Source organism: Brachyhypopomus gauderio, unplaced genomic scaffold (assembly GCF_052324685.1).
Source record: "Brachyhypopomus gauderio isolate BG-103 unplaced genomic scaffold, BGAUD_0.2 sc61, whole genome shotgun sequence".
NCBI classification, from domain to species: domain Eukaryota; kingdom Metazoa; phylum Chordata; class Actinopteri; order Gymnotiformes; family Hypopomidae; genus Brachyhypopomus; species Brachyhypopomus gauderio.
Genome location: NW_027506882.1, coordinates 943,771 through 957,340, shown reverse-complemented (window position 1 = coordinate 957,340; position 13,570 = coordinate 943,771). Strand labels below are relative to the sequence as shown.

Genomic DNA, 13,570 nt, shown 5'->3' with positions numbered 1-13,570 from the left:
TGCTCCCGGGGTGGCAGCCCGGAGCAGTCCATGGAGTGGAGCCAGGGGTCAGAGGAGGGAATGGACACAGCGGAGGAGCTCCCTTGCGCTGCACCCGACGCGCACGACAGCGGCGCTGCACCCTGCGCGTACGACAGCGACCCTGCACCCTGCGCGTACGACAGCCGCGCTGCACCCTGCGCGTACGACAGCCGCGCTGCACCCTGCGCGTACGACAGCCGCGCTGCACCCTGCGCGTACGCCAGTCGCGCTGCACCCGGCGCGTACGCCAGTCGCGCTGCACCCGGCGCGTCCGCCAGCCGCGCTGCACCCGGCGCGTCCGCCAGCCGCGCTGCACCGGGCGGTGGCTTCGCAGCACAGGTCGGAGGAGGACCGTTTGCTGCAGTTCCCGATCTCTCTCCCCTTGTCGCCCTACTCCTGGCGCGTAGCCTGGCGCCTGTTTCGTGTGTGTGTGTGTGCTAGTGTTCGTAAGTCTACCCGTATGTCTACCCAATCCCTTTTTACCCATTTATTCCTCTGTGTATAAGTGTTCCTGTGTGTGTGTTTGTAAATGTCCCGTTCAACTTGTCTAATGTTTTTTCCCCGGTCTTCCCAGGGAGGGTGTGCTAGGCGATTCGTGATGGACGCTTCGCCAAGCGCAGTCACCTCTCAGACGCAGGACTGAGCGCGTCAGATCCGCCCATCGTCTTGGGTTCGGGGCACTCGGTCCTGTTGGCACCCCGGGACGGGTAGTGCCCTTGGAGGGGGTGTCTGTCACGTTGAGGACCCCGGCCCCTCCCCTTTGGGCGTGTGTATACGTAGTCCACGTGCTTTGTCTGCGTCAGTGGAACTCCGTGGTGACGGCTATGTCGTGTGAATAATGTGTCTCACCTGTGAATCGTCTCGTAATCACGTGGGGCTAATGTGGTTTGTCTATTTAATGTGCACTCATGCAGTGTCCTGTGCTCGTCGTTGTCTAGAGTCTACACGTTTCTGTGTGAACGTTATATGTTTCTCGTGCGCTATTGCGCAATCTCTGTGTAACCTAATTAAAAGTGACGTCTGTCGCAAGGATTCAGTGTCTCGTCCTTCGCTCCACCTCGTTCGTCACAGGTTTTGTATGATTCAGATCTATGAGATAAATAACTTTGTAATTACATCTTACACTGCTTGACCAGAAATGAACATTTTAATTCACTAAAATGTCTTATGTCGTGAAGAAACCTTGGGAGGACCAAGACAAAATAGGAAACCCATTCATGTTTAAGTCCACGTTTATAGTTCTATTTCTAGGCCGAGCAGTACCGCCAATATAGATATGCCTCAAGTAGGAGGCAGCATTGGTATATCTGCTGGTGATATTGACACATCCATTCACAACATTGGCACACTGGCAAGCCAAACCATTTTCTAGGTGCTTTTATGGAATTGTCTTTGTAGTAACATGTAGCCAAGACACAAATTACAGGTTTAAAATGTAAACATCAAATTAAGCATCTATATATATAGCAACACGTGCCAGTGATTACCATGTGGCTCTGGCAGGCCTTAGCATAACTAAAGGAAGGGGCCTGGAGGTGACTACAGTCATGAGGGCTCACTGTGCCATTGCTTTCCACCCAAGTCATTGTCACAACTAGAGTGATATGGTTGGATGACATCATCAACATCTCAGATTCAATGACTGCCCCCTGAGCTCCATACCTTCATACATAGAATATTTACTGAAGGCTTGATTAAATAGTTGATTAAATAGGTGAGTAATAAGTCTATATTTAAAGATTGCAACTGTGTCAGAATCTCAGATTGGAGCTGGAAGACTGTACCATGACTGAGGTACAGTCTTGTTTGCAGGCGAGATGTGTTGTAGCAGTGGTTCCCAAACTTTTTCTGCCGTGCCCCCCTTTAGTAGATGAGAATATTTTTGCGGCCCCCCCTACACCCCCCCCATATTGACTAGGAATGTGTTTAAAACTTACAAAAACAATAGGTTCACAACTTTGGTCAAACATGAAAAAAATAAACAGCAAGAAACCTTTTAAATGGTTCAATAATTCTACATATAATTTAAAATAAATAAGGAGATGAAATAAGAGAAACAGCAATACATATGCGGCTAGTTTGCAAGCGCAGACATCACGCAGAGCACAAAGCATGTAATGGCCAGAAATATGTGTACTGTCTCTTTAAGGGAGCGAGTAGAGCGCGCGTATGGAATATTGTTTTTTTTAGCTTTCTGCCGTAGACAGACTCAGACCACTGCTCTTTAATTTATTTCTGTAAGTAACGCATTAAATGAGCTTTGGACAACTCACCAGTTCATGTATGAACAGTGAAGTATTGCTGGAGCCCAGGTTTATTTTGGTCAACCAGCAAATAAACGGACTAAGTGGAGTATTACCACCAGCGCGAGTATTAAGGTTGAACTAACTCCGAAAAGCAAGCAATACAAGCATAGAATTAGACTGAATAGATCTGTTTTTATGGATCGGTCACATATACCCGATCTAGAATTTTTTCAGATATTAATATCGGAATCGGTGCATCCCTAATATTAACACATGTGCACGTTTTACTTTCAAGCTCCGCGCCCCCCCTGCAATAGCTCCGCGCCCCACCTAGGGGGCGCGCCCCCCACTTTGGGAACCACTGGGTTATAGTATACAATGAGTTCACTCATATTTTGTGGAGCAAGAACGTTTACCACCTTATAGGTCAAAGTCAAAGTCAAATTTATTTATATAGCGCTTTTCACAACACACGTTGTCACAAAGCAGCTTTACAATTGTATGGGTCCAGATCCCTAATGAACAAGCTAAAGGCGACAGTGGCGAGGAAAAACTCCCTATAGGGTGGGGATTAGGAAGAAACCTCGGGAGGACCAAGACTCAAAAGGGAACCCATCCTCCATTGGGCGGCCCATTAACACAAGTCCGTGGTTGTAGGGTGGTTCCACAGTTCCACAGCAACAGTCAAAGCCAGTGTAATGCGGCGAGAGTGGGACTAATATGAACAAATTTTCTGGCCTTAGTTAAGACTCTAGCTGCAGCATTTTGAACAAGTTGTAGCTTCTTTATGGACTGTTTAGAGCATCCAATTAGAAGACTATTACAGTAGTCCAATCTTGACGAGACAAAAGCATGGACCAGTTTCTCTGCGTCAGCTTATGAAAGTAAGTGTCTCAGCTTGGCGATATTACGTAAATGGAAAAAGGCAGCCTTAGTGACATTGCATACATGTCCGTCAAATGAAAGATCAGAATCAATAGTGACACCTAAACTTTTTGCAGTAGATTTAGGTGTTACTGAAAAACCATCTAGGGTAAGGGGAATATCAGCCCAATTGCTTCTAGCAGCTTTAGGCCCAAGAATCAGCACCTCAGTCTTGTCAGAATTCAGTTGAAGAAAATTAGATGCCATCCAGTTTTTAATGTCCTGGACGCTGTTCTCAATCTTGCGAGTTGTAGTGATATCATCTGGATTAGAAGATATATACAAATGAGTATCATCTGCGTAGCAATGGAAGCTAATACCATGCCTACGAATGATAGTGCCCAGTGGTAGCATATATAATGAGAATAATATGGGACCCAGTACAGATCCTTGTGGGACACCATACTTTACTTTAGAATGCTCTGAGCATTCATTATTTACAGTGATGTCAGTAACGCGTCCAGTAATCAGATTAAAGTTACTTATCCAAATAACTGTGCGTTACTATTTTTATTTTCCCTAGTAAAAATATATATTTTTGCTTTCTTCTTGGCTCAGTTCTACTTTTGCGTCTGACCGTAGCGCTCGACTCCGCACGCTGCGCGCGACCCTGTGAGAGCGCGAGTGTCCTCCCGTAACGATATGTGATAGGTAGTATAAAGAAACACCCCTCAAAAACAGGGGAAGGAACATTTACCTGAAGAATTTTAATGTTGCACTGTGTTCCACGTTTGAAAAGTGCTGGAATTTTGACTAACGTCGCCTACTTTAAAATGCTTGAAGTTGTAATGGTATTTTGTTTCACAAGCTGTCTGACTGAACAGGGGTGGGTTTCCCGAAACGTTCGTAGAGCTAAGTACTTCTTAACCTCGTACGTTTCATACGAGGTTACGAAGTACTTGGCGCTACGGACGTTTCGGGAAACCCACCCCAGTTCGCTTGTATTACGTTTACAAATAAATTTACAAATAATACCGCGCAGCTACACAAACGTAATGTCAGGAGAGTCTTGCCCAGGGTTGCGTTATCAATAAAGTTTCCCTCCTCGGGATTTTTGGATTAAGCAGTTTCTGCCTCGGTTACCGAACCTGCTTCAATACATTGTTACTGTTAAAAATGCACTTCCAATAAAGTGAGTATTGGAAAATTTTATTTTGCTGCTGAATGTAACTACTAAAGTAACTTGTAATCTAACGTAGTTACTTTTAAAATCAAGTAATATGTAACGTAACTAAGTTACTTTTAAAAGGAGTAATCAGTAATCGGATTACTTTCTCAAGGTAACTTAGCCATCACTGATTATTTACTAGTACAAATTGGTAACGATCTGTCAGGTAGGACCTGAACCAGGAGAGTGCTTGACCTCTTATGCCAATGAGTGTCTCCAGCCTAGTAAGTAGAATATTATGGTCAATGGTGTCAAAAGCAGCACTGAGGTCTAGCAGTATGAGAAAAGAAATGTGTCCTTTATCAGAGGATATTAAGAGATCGTTCAATACTTTAGTCAGTGCCGTTTCAGTGCTGTGATGAGCTCTAAATCCAGACTGAAATAACTCTAAGACATGTTCTGTCTGTAAGAAGGAAAAGAGTTGAGAAGAAACTACTTTCTCTAAAATTTTGGATATGAATGACAGATTAGAAATTGGCCTATAGTTGGACAGTTCCTGGGGGTTAAGACCAGGTTTTTAAATTAGCGGCTTGATGACCGCAAGTTTAAATGAACTGGGCACATAGCCCAGGCTCAGAGAATAGTTTATTATAGTAAGCAACGGTTCTACATTGCTATGCAGTAATTCTTTAAGTAGATGGGTTGGTACAGCATCTAGTATGCATGTGGAGGGTTTAGCAGATTTCACCAGTGAAATAAGCTCCTCGTGACCAATTGGGGAGAAGGACTCTAACAGGGCATCAGAGCTGACCAGACAGCTGTCAAGGTGCATTGGCATGTTGACAGGCTCTAGACAGACTAATTTTTTCCCTAATTTTATCAATCTTATCATTAAAGAACTTCATAAAATTGTTACTGCTACACTCTAGTGGAATTAGAGAATTGATTTGTTTGTGACTCCTCGTAAGGCTGGAAACAGTTTTAAAAAGGAGTCCTGAATTGTTTTTATGTTTTTCTATTAAGGCCGATAAGTATAAGGACTTTGCCGTATGGAGGGCATGCTTATATTCAATAAGGCTGCTTTTCCATGATAGTCTATACACTTCTAACTTTGAATTTCGCCATTTACGCTCCAGGATCCGCGTGGCTCGTTTGAGACTACGCGTGTGCTCATTGTACCATGGTGCTATTCTTCTCTCAGTGACTCTCTTATATCGTAGTGGTGCAACTTTGTCTAAAGCTGTACGAAGGGAAGTCTGAACGTGCTCGGTGAAATGCTCTAGTCCTTCCGGAGCTACAGGTGGATCAGTGTTTGTCAGACCCAGTAAAATATCAGTGTATGGGTGTTATAGTTCATTTACTTTGGTAGCGGGGTGGCCGATGAATACAGTCAGTTAAACACAACTCGTACGTTATGAGGCTGTGGTCAGAAACAGCCTCATTCTGAGGAAGAATTGCTAAACTGGATATGTCAATACCAAATGACAAGACCAAGTCTAAAGTATGACTACAGTTATGCGTAGGACCCACCACATTCTGAGTGATACCCACTGAATCAAGAATTGCTTGAAAATGTATGCTAAAAGAGTCACACAGATTTTCAAAATGGATATTAAAATCACCAACTATAATCACCTTATCGGCTGATAGCACTACATGAGACAGGAAGTCTGAAAACTCCTGCAAGAACTCAGAGTATGAACCAGGGGGGGCGGTAAATAGTCATTAACATAAACGACTGCGACGCTTTGTTGGTTGTTAAATTTGAAACATTAGATACAGTGAGGATGAGATGTTCAAAAGAATTAAACTTGAAGCCAATTTTTTGAGAAATGCCTATATCAGAGTCTTATATTGTGGCGACCCCACCTCCTCGACCATTTGGACGGGGTTATGGACATATCTATAGCCAGAGGGAGAAGCTTCATTTAGGGCCATATAGTCGTCTGGTCGGGTCCAGGTTTCCGTCAAGCAAAGCATGCATAGATTATGATCGGTAATCATTAACAAGCAATGCTTTAGATGACAGGGATCTAATATTTAGTAGTCCTAGTTTCAGATTTAAACCACTCTCTGAGGGAGCATAGTTGAATTTAACATTGATTTAATTTTTTGGTACTCGAGGAACAGACACAGTTTCAATCTGGTGTGACCTAGGTGACGTCTCTTTGCAGCTCGCAGACAGTCGGTTTAGCCTGTGTGTCTGCTGCCTGGCCTCGGCTCTGGTTTGTCAATCCCCATTAATTACTCCTACACTACCACCATTAAGCCTAGCAGATATGCTACGGGAAATGAGAGCAGCACCCTCCCAAGAGGGGTGAATGCCGTCTCGCTTCAAAAGGCCAGGCCTGCCCTCAAAATGTGTCCAATTATCTATATAACCCACTTTGTTATCTGAGCACCATTTAGACATCCAGCGGTGTAGTGCCCATAACCTGCTGTAGGTTTAAGCGCCACGCCGAACTGGAATGGGACCAGAGCATATTACGGCATCTGACATCATCCCTGCTAACTCACACACCTCTTTAACATTATCCTTGGTGATCTCAGACTGTCTCAATCCCACATCATTGGTGCCAACGTGTATAACTATCTTAGAATATTTACGTTTAGCCAGCACCTTTAGATTAGCCCTGATGTCAGGTGCTCTAGCCCCCGGGATACATTTGACTATGGCTGCTGGTGTCTCTAAACTAGTCGCTATGTTCACGTGTCTGAGCTGTGAGTCTCCTATCACCAGAGCTCTTTTAACAGGTTGCTCAGTCGGTGTATTACTGAGTGTGGCAAACCTGTTTGACACGGGAACCTGAGAAGAACGGTGCTCAGCCCTACGGTTATGCCGCCGAGACGTCACCCATTCGCCCCGCTGCGAAGGCTCTAATGCCGGAGCTGAGGGCTCGCTAGCTACGGCTGTGCAACCCGGGCCTGCTACGCTATCTACGCTAGCCGCTACGCTATCTACGCTAGCCGCTACGCTAGCTGCTACAAGCTCTCTAGGGCTGTGTTCGAAATAGACTACTACATACTGGATACTGCATACTGGACTCAGTATATACTGGATACTGCATACTGGTCCTCGTAGTAGTATGCAGTACAGTTTCCAGTTTTGACAAAAGCAAAGCACACTACGGGGTCACGTGAACGTAGCGTTGCATGATGGGATGCAGTACACCACGAAGATAGCTCTGTCCGCGTACTGGAATATTTTGCGTAAGTAGTAGGTCATCCGGGTATGTTTCGCATACTGGAAATTTTCATTTTGGTCACATACTGCATACGACATACTGATTTGGGGCTCGATCAGTATGCCAGTAGTATGTAGTAGACTATTTCGAACACAGGCTAGGACTTTCTAAAGCCCAGATGCGCTCCTCTAAAAGCAAAATCTTCTCCGTCATACTAATAATTAATCTACACTTCACACAAATAAAATTATTATCACTACTGACGGAAGAAGAGTAGCTATACATGCCACACTCAACACAAGCAAGAAGCGACTCAGACATGATGAAATACGAAGATACTTAGCTTCGGTTAAGATGTCGAAATGTCGAAGATGTTTTCAGTCGAAAAGGTCTTTTGATGGCTTGCGGAGGTTGTTGTAGCCGGAATAAAAAATATATCCACAAAATATTTGTAGATATATAAAATGTAAGCAAACTGATAGGGAAAAAGAAGGCAAAAACACTCCAGAAAGCAGCGTCGGCAGAAAGCAGCGTCGGCAGAAAGCAGCGTCGGCAGAAAGCAGCGTCGGCAGAAAGCAGCGTCGGCAGAAAGCAGCGTCGGTCAACAGAAGAACTGTAAAATCAATTTGATATTTAAATGGAAGCCAGTGCAATGCAGAGAGAGTAGGACTAATGTAATCAAATTTTCTAGCTCTAGTTAGGACTCTGGCTGATGTATACTGTGCAAGTTGTTGTAAGTGTTACTGAAAACCCATCTAGGATAAGAGGAATATTAGACCAATTGCTTCTTTCAGCTTTCACTAATGCTGTGTGCAATTTCTTCTGCATCACTTGAAATTGATTTCTAATGTTAACTCTTGTATTCTTTTTTGTCATGAGGTTTTTGGCAACTCAGCTTATTATGTCCAGCTCAAGCACATGGCGCTACAGGGCACTTCCCAAATTTAGGATACAAAGTTAGTTTGAATTAGTACAATTCGTACAAAAGGGGGGAATTCACTAATGTCCCTTTAAAGAGATGTGGTGACTTTTGTTTTGCATCAGTTACTACTGTATGTAGTGAACAGGATTTCTCCTGGATCAACATCCACTTGTTCCTAGAACAACATGAACAACATTTTATTAAGTAATCACTCCCCTCTGTTGTCTTCAGTACATACACCTACTCACAGCCGGCCCTTCTATTAGCCAATATAGGCAAATGCTAGGGGCGGGTTTGATTTTTTTTTTTTTTTTAATGAACAATTAATAAATATGAAAACAACCAAAGTCCATATAATCATAACTTCATTGTTTACCAATATTAGTCAAATTAATAATTATTATAATAACACCACATGAGACCTATCACCCGCAACCCCCTGCCCCTGTGCAATCTGCGCACCTCATTACTGTTTCTCTGTGGGGGGAAAAAGACAACGCCACAGAGTGAGTGTCATCTCCCTGTAAAGATGTCAAAAAGGCAGAAGTCCTCTGGTGCAATAAGCAGAGATCTGTAACGTGCGAGAGCGGAGAGGTGGACACAAATGCTGAGGAGAGCAGGGTTTAATAAATGGGGTGCTGACATGACTAATACAAGCAGCCGGGGCACGGGAACTATGAGACATACTAGTTCAAATAAAGCTACACCAAAACAAGAAACCAATAACCATACAGGATAACTCAAATAACAAAAGTCAAACAATACAACAAATGCAAGAACTAAAAACGAGGACAGAAAACAGGCATAAGAACACAGGAACAAATTACAGACCAGAATACAATAAACTAGAGATTACTAACACAATGACTTACAAAGAGGGACTGAAACACAGGAAGTACAAGTACCAAAAAAATCAATACAAACTAGAAACCCCTGAGCTGAAAGCAAGGAAGGAGGGAAAGACAAGTGTCGTGGAAATTTTCTAATAAATGGATGAGGACTCAGACGTGGTTAAATGATTAATTTATTACAAAAATATAAATATATATAAATAGGACAAAGACAGATACAAGACAGACACAGACATGAGAGTCTCATTCAAGCATTCAAATTCAAAAACAAAAAAATTCCTAGAATTTTATAAACTGAAAATTCCCACTCACTGCGGTTTGTTAGATCGGGCGGAGAACACCACCGGAGACTGGCGGTGACATCACTTCCTGGATAGGTACTTTCCCTTTGCTCGTGGGGTTCCCACTCTGCCCAGCCCAGCCAGGGATCTCATCCCCCGGGGAGCGTCCTCGAAGATCAGTCACCTCCTTTCCGGGGTGTCTCTCGCCGATCCTGTTCGTGACGCCAAATTGTCGTGGAAATTTTCTAATAAATGGATGAGGACTTAGACGTGGTTAAATGATTAATTTATTACAAAAATATAAATATATATAAATAGGACAAAGACAGATACAAGACAGACACAGACATGAGAGTCTCATTCAAGCATGACAACTCTGAAGGCAGGGGGGCAGTCCCCCTGCTTATATACAATCTTAAACACAATTCAGCAGTTCTAACAGCAGGTTATCTTTAGCACAGCATGTTCCAAAACATAAGCGTCCAGCAGGCTACTTTGTCTCACATGTGTGTATCTCCTAATATGGACTTCCCTAGAGTTAGCGGAAGCAACTGATTTATCAGTTGAACACAGAGAAAGCTAAATGACCCAAGACTAGTAGCCTAGTGACTACCAGTTAACAGAGTGCTCTTACCCTCAGCACTCTCCCTGACCTGGGTCACAGTACCTATAGCACACATGCATAATATGAACTAAATATGGTTATACTGAATCACACTACTTCATTATTGTAGTCCTTCTGGTTAGTCAGAATGGACAAATACTAAATCATAAAGTTCATAATGATCTCTTATAATAACTAAACATGATCTAATCAATGATGATTAGTCAATAATCAATAATTTCTCTCACACAAGACAAGGTGAACAACAGAAGACACGGAGTGGAATCACTGGGGAATGGATCTAAACAAGGTTGCACAGAAGACAACACTGACAGCAGGAGGGACCACTGACACTGATACAATCAATCCAATGATTGATGATGCAAGGGACACCAACCAAAATCTCGCCTAGGGCACCACATTGGTGAGGGCTGACTCTGCTCCTACTCCAAAAGCATTTAAATTTAATTATAACTATTTGTAGAATAGCATATCTAGTTACCTGATCAGCTTTAAAACGCTCACTTGTCTATAAGAGCAATCATATTTTGGATTGGCTGAGGAGTGGCGCACTGATGACATCAGACAGTAGTGATTCCAGGAAGAGGTAGTGCAGGACAATGTCCAACCTGAAAATCATGCTTATCAGCTGGATGTTGATATATGGCACAAAAATAGTAAGTGTACTCAAATATTCTGCCCAATTTAGAAACATTATGTCTTTAATAAATATTAATTAACATTGTTTTAGTTTATATTAGAAATTACCTCTTTTTTTAAGTAAAATATGGAATAATTATATTTGCATTAATCACCAATTATATTTCATAATATAGTGTACTTATATTATTGTTCTTGAATAGTGTACTTATCACATACTGTCAGTCAGTTCAACAAAAGTTGTCAGCACAAAGTTTGCACATCAATTAACAAAATTTCTGCAAAGTGTGTGGTCACTAGAGGTGTAGATTCACTAGAGGTATATATTGCATACAACTATTGATCACCATTAAACCTAATTTAGCATGATGCATTTGCATGCCAGAAACAACAGAGATGTGGGGAACTGCTTCAACAAATCAAGAAAATCTTACAGAAAATATCTTAAACTTTAGAGCAAGAATTCATGTATTTAAAGCTCTTTTTATCATAGTGTATACCAATGAACTAATTCTGATGTGCATGTCACTAAACAAACGTTTATTTAACAAATAGTCTGACATTACACAAAGCCAAACAATGACTGACAAAGAACACCAACACACACTTAAATACACTGACATACACAACAAGACACAGCCCAGCAGAGTGCAGCACATAACGATTATGAAACGAGACAGGTGTGACGAATAACATGAGCAATACAGACGAACACACATCGCAAGACGAACATGTAAACGGACCATATATAGATGCATGTAGACCAGAGACCATATATATAAGTGGACTGGACGACACGAGTGAAAAGTGAAGCCTCCGTGAGTCAGCTGCCCTCTAGTGGCTGGCTGCAGTACAACTTTTAACCCCGCCCATTCCCATGTAAGTGAATGGGCCGGACGAGAAACTTTGAATTTTTATTACACGTAAAATACGTTTTTTGAGCAATTATATTTTGTCAATTCTATAAGACCCCATTGCGTTAGTATCTCTCCTGGTGTTTTTCTCTACGATAAACGGATTTTATAGAAGTTATTAAGTATTATTTAAAGGGGTGTGGCGATAAGGTGATTGACAGTTAATAGCTGCGTTGGTTGACATCTAATACCAGACGCTCAAACGTGAACGCGCTCAACAGCAAAACTCTCGACAGCAAAACACTCGACAGCAGTATTAAAACCTTTTACCTTTGTTTATTTTGTAAAACGTCAAAAGTGTCTATACTGGTGGGCGTATCCTAACGAATGTTGGGGCGGAGATACGGTCTCTGGCGGAGAAACTGTCTTGCCTACCGGTTCTAATGCGCATGCTCTGGCTCCAATTTTCATCTACTGCACAACCGCATCCAAGATGGCGGTGTCCGTGCGGCCTTGGTGGCTTCAAAAGTTCACAATGGGAGTCAACGGCGACGTACCGTCCATTATATATATAGTCACTGATGTGGACACGCCTGTAGGGAGGGGTCAGGGGCTTTACCATGACCCTACTACAAGATTTGTGTTCACTAGAGGTGTGTATTGCAAAATATGGGCAATAACTTTAACTTAGCATTGTGAAACTGCATGTCAAAAACATGGGCCTGTGAGCTTACTGTAGATCCTAGTCATGTGGGTCAGTCAATATGTCTTTATATCTTTGTGTACAGCTTCATGTCATCCATCTACAAGAAATGTATGATTGCAGTTCTACTGAATCTATACCTATTCCCACTATCATATTCAGACTGAAGAATGAGGTGTACAGGTGGGTGACAAATTAAGGTGAAACAGAACACTGTCTTGCAGTGTGAAAAAAAGCAAAATATCTGAGGGACTTTCTGGTTCTCAATTGACAAAAGGACCCCTATATTTATAGTCTGTTTAAAAAACCTGTCAATCCAAGTCTTAATTTAATGTAGTTATTGATGCAGGAATCTTGTGCAATTTAAAACTTTAATTTGGTAAAGATTTATGCAGTAATGCCAAAAGTATTTATAAACAGTTACTGATTGATTTTCTTTTAGATTTTAGTTTATATTTCATACTTTATTTATATTACAGTCAACCACAGGACATGGTGCATGTGTACCTTACAATAAAAACTAAAATAAAACAAATCTTCCATCTAAAAATGAAACAGTTACATATGAAATTACACAAAAAGTTTTTTGGAGAAAAATCACTTTATAATAAATATTTTTATTTGATTACCCACCCATATGCAGAACAGCAGTGGAGACGGTGTTTTTTCTTAGAATATAACACACATATAAATGGTCACCTGCCCATCCATTGTAGCCCTCCAGTGTTCTATTGAGTTCTGGATGAAGGACCATATTAACATTATATGTGGATTAGCAATCAAGTGTGTGTGTGTGTGTGTGTGTGTGTGTGTGTGTGTGTGTGTGTGTGTGTGTGTGTGTGTGACATTGGGCAAATGCTGTCTTACAGTCAGTCCAGGTCATGCTTACGGGTGTCTGGTCTTGGAATTATGATGGACAACTGTATCTGTTAGTAGGTGGAGATTTGAACCTCTGGTGTTATCTCTCGCCTTCTGAGCAGTGCTCATGTATTTGCACACATGCTCACTGAGCTTGGTGGCTAGTATTCCTAGCAAGAGCTTCAACATTATGAACAGGCAGGTTATTGGTCAGTAGCGCTTGTTGGGTTTCTTCATTACTAATACTGTCCTCTCTTATATTAAGCTATATGCTCTTCCATCACTCTTTTGTTTTAGCCCTTGTTGGATCCACAGTCCAGGTTCTATTGCTCTGTAACTGGGTCAGTGACAAA

At 42.1% G+C, this 13,570-nt stretch overlaps 1 pseudogene; it reads right to left on the bottom strand.

Annotated features, from left to right (window-relative positions):
* Nucleotides 1-2,951: 2,951 nt before the first annotated feature.
* LOC143489329 (uncharacterized) lies at nucleotides 2,952-12,278 on the bottom strand (annotated as a pseudogene).
* Nucleotides 12,279-13,570: the final 1,292 nt, after the last annotated feature.